Source organism: Ursus arctos, unplaced genomic scaffold (assembly GCF_023065955.2).
Source record: "Ursus arctos isolate Adak ecotype North America unplaced genomic scaffold, UrsArc2.0 scaffold_11, whole genome shotgun sequence".
In the NCBI taxonomy this organism is placed as follows: Eukaryota; Metazoa; Chordata; class Mammalia; order Carnivora; family Ursidae; genus Ursus; species Ursus arctos.
This window is the reverse complement of record NW_026622775.1, coordinates 1,191,528-1,203,032: the sequence shown is the minus strand read 5'-3', so window position 1 is coordinate 1,203,032 and position 11,505 is coordinate 1,191,528. Positions and strand designations below refer to the sequence as shown.

General features: G+C 39.0%; 1 protein-coding gene across 4 annotated transcripts in view; it reads left to right on the top strand.

Annotated features, from left to right (window-relative positions):
- Positions 1–11,505, top strand: part of CXXC4 (CXXC finger protein 4) — a 420,398-nt gene that overhangs the window by 252,521 nt on the left and 156,372 nt on the right. The gene's annotated exons all lie outside the window — the stretch shown is intronic.

Sequence of the window (11,505 nt, the reverse complement as noted above, 5' to 3'; positions counted from 1 at the left end):
GAAGGAAAGAGAAAACACTTCTGAATACACGCTATAGTTTCAGGGTCCTTCTTCATGAAGATCTTACCTCTCCCTTGGGTACAAGTTTTTGGTCTTGGAACTTGTATGAATCTGGAAACTGTAAGGGGTGGTGACTTTCAGTGAGGACCACTGATCTCAGGCTTCTGCTCATTCATTCTTGATCTCTTTTTAAGCAGCTCTCTTATTAGTGGCTTATCTTCCTTGCCTCTAAAAACATGTTCTATGAGCCACCTCAGTAAATTCCTGAAAATTAGCAGCTGCCCTGCCCTACACCTCATTTCTGGTACTGCCCTTCTGATCTTGCTGCTATTGAAAGTAATTCTGTCCACTTTGCTTCTGAAGCTAAGTGATGCCCTCTAATCTTGGCATTCTGGATCCTACCCCCTTTGCTACTAAGGAGGCTGGTTTTGTCACAGCATCTCCTACTATCAGTGCCTGCTCACCAGCACAGTCTTTATAACTCTGGTAAAATTCTGTTTGGCATGAGGCTATGGATTTGGTGGCTGATAAAAACTGGTTATTTGAGATATCAGACTGAATTTATTCCGCATTTTCTCAGGAAGGGTGAGAGAGAGAGACCTTGTACCTCCCAGTTATTAGAAATGTTCTCTCTGTAGCTGGACAGAAATAATTTATGAAGCTTAGTTCATGACTTGAGGGGAAAATTTCATAATAATATATAATTTTATTTCCTATTATTCTAAGTTTAGAAAGCATCCTTCTGATTATTCATTTAGTTTCCAGATACCTTGCTAATGAAAGATAGTGCCCAGAATAGCAGTCATATGGTTCTATTTTCTGGATCTCCCTGGTGACCTGTTAAATCCAGATTTCTAGGCCTGAAAAACTTAATGCCAGCAGTAACAGGAAGCTCTTCATTCACTATAAGATAGACCAGATTTCTCCATTCCCCAAAGTGCTTAGGCAGAAGTAAAGAATCATCCGTCATGGGTGTTGTGAAGTGGATTTTCTGCATTGGGTAGAAGGAGATGCCGTCTTCAGCTATGTTTGCCTTACTCGTGGGCCCTATGGCGTTTGACAGGAGTAATTTTAAAACTGCTGTGAGTGCAACCAGTTTGTGCAAAATTGTGTGCTATTACTAAGCGTTCCGTCTTCTGGTGCTAAACATCAGATTCCTCTGAAACCTCTCCCCTATGGCTTTCTCAAGTTCAACTTTGATGCCCCAGCAGCTTCCTGAGAGGTCGTATGTGCATTTTCTGTGGGTTATGCGGAATATGGGGGACATCCAACCAAGAGGATCCGGAGGCCGCTGCTCTCTCACTGGTAAAGGGACGCTCCTTGCACTGTTATCTATCGGGAGGGATCTGCGCTAAGAGAGAGGTGAGAGCTGTAAACTGCGTACTTACTGCTGGGTGGATGACAGCAGGTGGACAACGTAAGTGCCTCGACCACGTACTGAAGTTGTGCATCAAGAAATAGAGCGGCTGTTGGTGGCTGAGAAGCAGCGCCAGGAAGCCTAGGGCATGGCGATCAGAAAAGACGCACAAGTGCACGGTAGCTGGTGGGCATCGCTGAGAGCAGGGATGCTGGAGTCAGACACTCCATCGCAGACTCCATCTCGCGCTGGCTCTGCAAAGCTGGACACCATGGGTCACAGCTTCAAGGCTATGTCTTCATCTGTTAACGAGGATAAAAAACTTATTGTGTTGCTGTGATGATCAAATTAGATGATATACTTACACACTTAAAATAGTGCTGAAGCACTTAACAGTGCAATAACTATGTTATTATGAGTAGTGCCATTATTATTAATAACCAAATTCAGAAGCCTAAGTAATTATGAAGCCTTGCAAATACTAATTGCATCTAAAAGTTAGGGGTCTGATTACACTTTTTGTATAAATGTTAGCGAGTGATCTATTAGCTTTATTGTTATTATTTATAATCTATACTGTCTGCTTGCAGATTTACCCCACTATTACCTTTACTTTACATAGGAAATATGACATATATATTATATATCACATGGATCACATGACACATATCATACATATGTATATTTCATATAGCTAGATAGAGATATATACCACAGAAATATATATTGTTAAGTTTGTAAAAATTGTGACCTTTATCTCCTTGGATTCAGTTTCTTGGTCATATCCATGTCACAGTGGACATAAAAGATGCTATTTGTGGGGGCGCCTGGGTGGTACAGCGGTTAAGCGTCTGCCTTCGGCCCAGGGCGTGATCCCGGCGTTCTGGGATCGAGCCCCACATCAGGCTCCTCTGCTAGGAGTCTGCTTCTTCCTCTCCCACTCCCCCTGCCCTCTCTCGCTGGCTGTCTCTCTCTCTGTCGAATAAATAAATAAAATCTTTAAAAAAAAAAAAGATGCTATTTGTTCAGCTCCCTGGATCGGCTGGGAGTTCACTAAGTTTGGCTGGTGACGCACAGGAAGGTGGGAGCTCTGGCTGTCCCAGGCCCCTGGAGATATTTGCAACCAACCATAACCTAAGATAGGGTAGAAGCAGACAAAAAACATAACCTGAGTCAGAATCCTAATCTCATCAGAAGGATAGAATCATAAGAATTTTGACAGCCATTGTGGATTTTTTTTTTAACAGCACTCTTTTCTGATGACCACATAGCTCTGACTTGAACTCCATAAGTAGCATGGAGTTCCCACCTTTCTAGAGTTATTATTTCATTCTTTAATAATTTTATTTTGTGTTATTTCTTTTTTTTTTTTTAAGATTTTATTTATTTATTTGACAGAGAGAGAGACAGCCAGCGAGAGAGGGAACACAAGCAGGGGGGAGTGGGAGAGGAAGAAGCAGGCTCCCAGCGGAGGAGCCTGACGTGGGGATCGATCCTGTAACGCCAGAATCATGCCCTGAGCCGAAGGCAGATGCTTAACCGCTGTGCCACCCAGGCGCCCCATATTTTGTGTTATTTCTTATAACGTTTAAATCTGCAAACCCCAACTCCTCCCTTTCCCCCCCACCCCACATGTAACTTCCTAGTCCTACCCTCTGTTGTAGAGACTCAGAAAAACTCTCCTCCCCCTTCCACTTATGTAGTGGATTATTTTGTATATTTCCTTGGCTGCCCAACATTTGAACCCTTCCCGTATTTAGAGAATTCACTGATTTGTGAAGGGGGACGGCTAAGGGAGAGGCAAAGGCAGAAATATTTATTCCCCGTCTCCATTAGCTCAACTTTAAATCTGGTGCTAGTGACTAAGAAAGGGGGGACCACAGAGCGTGCAGTGGAGAAGCAAGCAGTGGCCTGGTTGCAGCTGTAGGGTTATGTTTCTAAGGGTGGCCTGCAGGAGAGAAGCGCAGTGTTCAGGGCTCAGAGCTGGGGTGATAGCAGTACAAGCTGTGGGGTCCCATGTCCAGTAGTGGGTGCTCATTGGACTGGTTTTGTGGGATAATTTGGGATGGGAACCTGACTGCTACTAAGCCTTCCTTGTTCATGTCCGGTGTCCAGGCCTGGTTCTGAAGCCTTACCAGTGGTTTTGTTAGTTACCCAGTACAGTCTCCACAATTTGCTTTCTGCTTAAGCCATTCAAAGTCCTTTTCTGTTGCTGGCAACCTGGTTGCTACAACATGACAGACATTTATTTACTTTTTTAAAGATTATTTATTTATTTATTTATTTATTTATTTATTTGAGAGAGAGAGAGAGCAGAGGAAGGAGGAGAGGTTGAAGGAGAAGCACTCCCCATGGAGCAAGGAGCCCTACACTGTGCTCGATCCCGGGACTCTGGCATCATGACCTGAGCTGAAGGCAGACACTTAACCGACTGAGCCACTCAGGTGCCCCTGGACAGCCATTTAAATAATCAGGGATAGCTGTTGTGTCTTCCTTAGTTTGCTATTCACACTTCTTCAGAGATAAAAACCGTTCACACCTGTATCCTCAGTGCATTCATGTGAAGTCTGATGACTAACAAATTTTTAAGAAACCTTATACATTTGATATTTTTTGGAATCATTCACAATCTGGCTGTCTCTGCACATGGAAGATGATTGAACTTCTTAAATATAAAATAGATAGTATATCCTTTTTGGAAGCTTCCTATTCTCCTCAGAGGAGAGCAGGTCTTCCTTGGAATCTGCTCTTTCCTGGTCTGCTGAGCTGTGGAATAAAATGAGACTGTAACCTGTCATCATAATGGTGAATAATCAAATGAGTATAAATGGAAAGAAATTATAGATTAATTGGCATTCAAAAAGAATATTGCTCATGCATTCTTTATATAAACTTTAAAATTAAAAATAAGATGCAATGAATGTATTGAATGTTTTCTATGTGTCCTTCAATAATCTAGGTGCTTTACGTAAGATTTCTTATCATTCAAAAATACTTCTATGTAGATCTAAATCCTACTTTCAGATAAGGAAACAGACTAAGAGAAGTTGGACAATTTACCTCAAAGTCTGAATATTGATGGGTGAATTGGAATTCCACGTGTTTAAGACTCCAAAGCCTGCCATTATACCACATTGCTTCCTAGGTGTGATCAATGTTTCAAGTTATTCCTCATGGAAAACAGTTAAAATAGATTATCATACTCAATATCACTTATTATAAAATGAGCTAAATGTATGGTTGTAACTATATGTATGTGTGTGTGTTTGTGTGTGTAACACTAAGTTATTTTTGAACCATTCATATGTAAGACTGTCAGACACATGCATTTACACCACTTGACCTTTAAATCGAAATCTTTAAAACTGCTCTTGAAAATTCAACAAATCAGCAAAATGGAATCAGAACATAAGATCAAAACTTTTTTTAAAGCCATAGCTTTATATTTAATATACATTTTTACAACTATGAGTGCCTTCAATGTGGTTTCCTTTGAAGCAATTTATTAAGATTAAAAGACACATTTTAAAGGGATAAACTAAGTACTTAAATAAAGACAACTTCAGAATTTCAAATAAAGTAAAGCAAACAATTTCAGAGGGAAAAAGTAAATTCTCTCTGGCTCTTTTGTATACACTGTGACCTTAAATGGACTCAACATCAGAAAACGTGGCTGCAGTGAACTAAATAAGTGACCTTGGGTCATTTCTTAGTCTCTTTGAACCTCAGCATCCTTATCTGTAAAATTAATGGGTTACGCTGAATGATCTCTTTCAGTCCCAAACAATTTTATGATTCTAAGAATCTCTGCATATAATTGGAGAAACAAAACAGTAACTATTAGTTTTAGATGAGCTTATTAGTTTAAAAAGTCAAAAGTATATCCCTATTATTAGCATGTTATAAAATTAACTTAAGGGTCTCAGCAAAATTGGTTGCTATTGAATAGTTAGGTTAAAAGATACAGCTAATTTTATATACATGTAAATCTGTCCTTAGTTACTAGATATATTTATTTATCTAATCTATACATTACAAATAAATACACATGAAACATGAAGGGAAATTTACATCTAAATATCAAATTTGCATGTTAAAGGAGTATCTCAGGGGAGAGAACAAAAATTTTATTTTTAAAGTTAAAAATACCACTTCTGACAGAATAATGTTTGTTGTAGTAATATTAAAAATTACATATAAAGCAAAAATCTTAATAACTCCATCACTTAGAGATAATCTTTACTCAGCCACGCTTATAGGTACTTAAAATTTTTTTTATTCCTTAAATGATGCATTGCTGTGCATACTATTCTATAATTTGCCTCTTCCATTTTAACAATGCATTTAAATGACTTCCCATATTAATAAATATTATCTAATGGCATCGTCCACCTTGTTCTCAAGATCAGTTGCTAGTTCTGCTGCCCTTCTTGCAGGGTCAATCTAAGAGGACTCTGATCTGTCAGTCAGATAGAGACCTAGATCAAGGGCAGGAGGGGTCCCATCGTTCCCACTACTTACCTTAGCCTCTTCCTTGGGCTTTCCTCACACTGGGGTCTTTCTAAAACTGGACAAATGTGAAAACTTCCCATGTGGTGGTATATTTTTAAGGACTTTAGACATTATCTAATGTGATGAGTTACACAGTTTGGAAAATTTGATATAACTGTTTAAATTTGGGGTTTACAACGTCAGTACCATGGAACCTTGCAGAGTGATCATAGGTAGTGTAGCCAAACACAGATGATTGAGCATATAGTCTACACATTGTCAAGCATATTATAGTGGCAACTATGCTTGGTTAATTCCCAACGTACTGTTATGAAAATACCACATGCAAATTAAAATAATGTTTAGAATAGAATAGCAGCCAACCCAAATGATCTTTGTGGGGAAGGGGGAGGGCTATTAAAATTCAATTTTTGTCCATGTGAACAGGCTTAATCTCAAATCTGGACTTTTAAAAAAATATTTCTCTGACTATTCCTAGCTATTTTTAGGAATATGGTTATAAATTATTTCTCTAATATTTTTTGAATTCAGAAATATCTGTAAATTGTATAGGGATGAATATTCCTAGACACAATTGACACTTGGTGCTGGAGGTTGGAGATGGACTATGTATATCCAGATGCTAAAAACTATGGAGAATTTGTAAAATTATTTTTGAAATACTTATAAAGCATCTTTTATTTAATTACTTTTTGTCTTTTAACAAATAACTTTTTTTTTTTTTTTTTTACAATTTACACATAGTATTCAATATCTAAAAATTGTTGCTTGAGAAAATCAGACTAAAATGTGTCTGGAAAGAAAGTGTGCATGAAATTTGTAGAGACTTCAGAATGACCAAAGCATGTGCTACTTGATGGAAAGCCATTCTTTGGACAGAACTAGCACACACCGACTAAAGCATCGTTCTGGCTCTTGCCTTGGCATCAGCAGCGATGCAACCAGGGCTGCAAACAAGGGCGAGACATGAACAGGATGTTGACAACAGTTAATGGAAACTTTTCTTTCAGAAACCATGCCTAGATATGTGTCGATATCTCAAACATTTTCACTCTTGTATTTTGGCTTTAGGCGTCCATTCCTTCCAGGAGAGACAATTTCTTAATTTATCCAGGTATTGTTTCCAGAAATGTTCCTTTCTTTCACAAATATTTATAGGGCTCTGCCATGTATAGCATTACTTTAAAGTAATGCTTATCATATGGTTTGTTTTTAAGGTTCATCTCTTAAGTTTCAGCAATTGTTTGGGTGGATAGGGAGATTTAAAAATAAAAGTCTTCATTTTTAAAGGTGTAGCATGTGAGTAAAGATGAATTTTGATTGATTTGCCAAAGGTCAGAAAGCAAGTCAAAGGCAGTCTTTGACCCGAGCTCCAATTTGCTGATATCAGCTCCGTGTTCTTAATCACTTATATGTATTGATCAATTGATATTTTTGTTCCTCGATTACCTGTCTGAGAATTAAAGTGACTCGTAGACCCTATTTTTATTTGCAACTCATCAATTAATTAATCATTTAGTACATATGATTTCTAAAAATTTAGTATTATTTGGTATAACCCACTTCTGGTTTGAAATCAAACCATCAGAGAAAGAACATAGGTGGCATGCAAACATTTTTTTTCTTTTCAGTAGGGAGCCTACTTTCTGAGTCAGGTAGATGAAATAAGTTGCTTTCATGTATTTTGATTTATAAACATGGATAGTCTATGATCTAGCAACTAAAATATAAATATTGGCCAACTTGTGCAGGACTCTAGCATTACAGCACTGTGGTACTGGATGTTCAATATTTTTAGTGTCATATTTACAGGGCCTCTGAGAAGTCCCATAGCAGTCCCTTCCCAGTCCTTCCAGACAAATTTCTTTCATCTTGCTCAGTGTGCTTTGAAATTCCCCTTACTTAGGGATAAAGATTTGTCTTCTGCAATTAGTGATGACTTACTTAGTAGGAAATAACCCAGGTAGAGTTGGCACATGATGTGCTGTAGAGAAGTGATTAGAGGTGTTTCTCCAAGATGCAGGGCTTGATACATGGTTAGAAGGAAACCAGATTAAACAAAGATACGGAAGCAGGAAGCAAAAAGGAGACTCGGGGGTACTGAAAACAGTTCCCATTTTCTGAGAACCCTGCTTGCTGATGCTCGCTAAGATTGAGGAATGTGAGTAAGCACAGTGACTCCACTGTCCATTCAGGTGAAGATGGTAAGAAAGTTAAAGCTAGGGCGCCTGGGTGGCTCATTTGCTTGAGCTTCCGATTTTTGATTTCCGCTCAGGTCATGATCTCAGGGTCGTGGGATAGAACCCCACATGGATCTCCATGCTGGTCGTGGAATCTGCTTGAGGTTTTTCTCTCCCTCTCCCTCTGCCCCTCCCTCCACTCAAGCTCTCACTCTCTCTCAAAATAAATAAATAAAATTGATGAAAGAAAGAGAGAAAGAGAGAAAGAAAGAGAAAGAAAGAAAGAAAGAAAGAAAGAAAGAAAGAAAGAAGAAAAAGAAAAAGAAAAAAGAAAGAAAGGTAGTCCAAGCTGATGGTGCAAAGCCAACTTCCTGGCAGGACTCTGCTATAGGCGCTTGATGAGGAGCAATGGCTGTGTATTCAGGTCTCAAGTCTCACAGAGCTTTAGAACTAGAAGGGGGTGATGTTGAGTACTTTGCAAGAATGATTTCACTAGTTTCTAATAGATTATGATTTCACTCATATGTGGAATTAAAAACAACAACAACAAATGAACAGAGGGGAGAAAAAAAAACAGGCAAACCAAGAAACAGACTCTTAACTATAGAGAACAAACTGAGGGTTGCTGGAGGGGAAGTGGGTGGGGGATGGGGTAAACGGGTGGAGAATGGGGTAAACGGGTGACGTGGATTAAGGAGGGCACTTATGATGAGTACTAAGTGTCATACATAAGTGATGAATCACTAAATTCTACATCTGAATCTAATGTGATGGTTTGTTAAGAAAAATTAGGAAGCATTATTTTTCTGCTGTCACTCTTTTATTCAATGTTATGATAGCTGGCCCCAGCTAGTCCTCTTTCTTGCATGAACTGTTTCCTGCTCCTTTAGGTCTACAGAGCCTGATGCTTTGAAACATGTCGATATTGTTACCTCTCTTCACCGTATTTCTCTCTCTTTCTTTCCTTCTTTCCTTCTTTCTTTCTTTCTTTCTTTCTTTCTTTCTTTCTTTCTTTCTTTCTTTCTTTCTTTCTTTCTTCTATTGGTAAGCCACAGAAATTTCACTTTTATATTATGGCTTTCCAGGTCATTAATTAAAAGGTTAAACTGAAGTGCATATATTTCTGAAATTTATGAGCACTTTTATTGTATATTTTTTCTAAATCAGCCAGCTCTCACTTTGTTCTGTTTCCTGCTTTTGTTCTTTTCTAAGAAGATACAAGAACTTCAATTCAATAAGAAAGGTAGTTAGTGTAATAGCGTTTGGTAGAAAAGAAATATAAAAATACAGATGAGGGAATAATCTAGTCATGTCATTTTGTAGTTCACTGTGTTATTTCCCCTCCCAGCCCCTGTAAATACACTCTTCATGTTTACAATATCCTTTTTCACAGTCTCCTTCACTTGGCTAACACCTACAGCTTTCTTCTCCACCCCACCCTGTCCCTGACTAGCCTGGGGCTGTCTTACATACTTCCTTAAGTGGTTCTGGGTACCCTGGGCTTTGTGCTATTTTCGCTGCCATCACACTGTTGATATTGCCACAACACTGGGAATTATTTGAGGGCAATAATACATGTTTGCATGCCTTATTGTTAAATCGTACAGTTTGGTAAGGAAATGTAATAAATATTGGCAGGTAAGGAGAAACAGGAAGGAAAGAAGGAAAGAAGGGAGGAAGGAAGGATGGAAAAGAAAGAAAATACAGTTCGTAAGTGATTAATGGACATTAAGTAATGCCATTTTTCCTTCAGATTTTAACTCCACAGTGCTGTGACTATTTTTATTGGTTCATCAAAACACAGCCGGAGGCTGGTGGATGGAGCAGTTATCTACTCTAAGCACAGCTTCAGAAGTGGAACATTTTTATTTTGGTTTTTAAAACTAATATGCTGACATGATAGTTGGTAACATAATGATGGAAAAGGACGAGATGAACCAGTGTGAAATCCAGACCCTGCAACAGGGAGGGAAAGGCACCCCCAGCAGCCTGCTCCCTTGCTGAAGTGTCTCCTAGACAAGTACGTGTTTAAGAGTCGGCCTGAAGACGATGGTGATGAGGAAAGCAGCGATGGCAGTAGTTCCCAAAGTCCTTCCTTTCCATATCGCAATACACACGTTCCCTGGGTCTAAGGGTAGTTCGGATTTGCTCTGGTTTCCTTTTATATGACCTCATTTAATGCAGCTAGAGTACAGAGGAAACTCACTATCATAAGGAACTTCAGAAGCAGTGCTTACATCCTTTTTGGCCTGTGTGGAATGGTGCCTAAATGCCCTCTTTCTGTGAAAATGCCTATTATTTGTGATTTATCAAGCTAATGTTAACTCTTCACTAGACTACGTATTTCTGCAGACTGCAAAACGAGGATTGACACTACCCACTTTTCAACCGTGACTCAGTTGTTGGTGGCTAGATTTCTAAAGATGCCGAGGATTTCTTTTAAACACCTAGTCCTAGAAGAGTCCCTAGTCCACTGATTCTCCGCTCTCCTGAGCACGCTCTCAAGAAACGCTGCTGAAGGCATTTCCTGTTTCCTTTGCACTTCTTTCAGATTTCTGTGACATACTTAATCTGGGTCTTGTGCCCTGTCAACTTTTAATAGTTATAATTGCCCAACTATCTGCTCTTGTGTGATCATAAAATCCTTTTAACATTTCACTTTTCCCCTCAAGAAAATGTATCCCGGTTTCCGGGACGTGACCTTCAGCTTCTTTCGTAAATACGCAGGCAGAGAATTCATTCAGGCTCTCAGCAACGGCAGCCTCATCTGTCACTGGCTTCCCACTCATCCCCTTAATGGCCCTACGGATGCCTTGCTGGGTTGTGTGCTTTTAATGTCATAAAAGAGGTTTGTCCTCTGATTTGGTAATTTCTTTGCCTCTTTTTCTCTCCTGGGTCCTTTTAGAGTTCCCTTCCAAAGTAGAGAGGATTTGATTTTCTATTCCTTTAAAAATTTTGGATCTTGAAAAACGGAGGGAGAGCCTTTTCTTTGCGGCATCATTCTAGAGACGTCACTTTTCCACTTTGATCTTGTAAAATGCTAAACAAATTTACCACTTATTAGTGGGACTGGCATTCTGGGTGATGCTATGTTTTTAAAAACCACTTCCTTGCAATTTACCCTGACCTTAATTCAGTGGCTTGTCTCTTTTTGAATTAATGATTACATGCTGTATTTTATTTTCTGTCTTCCTAAATTTCCGTGTTGTCTCTAAACACCTCTAGCTTCTATTTGGGATTAAATCATACACGTAATGAGATTTAATCACTGCTTTCCTTATTCTCTCTTTTCTTTGAGTCCTAAGTATTATTTAATCCTAACTGTGGCCCTCTTTTCTCCCTTTTCGGATTGAGGTACACATTAAATGAGAAAGCAGCTTTGCACCAGATCCAGCCCTACTTCTCCACCTGATGTAATCCTGTCCTATGCGTAGGTAATTAAAATGTTCCACTATT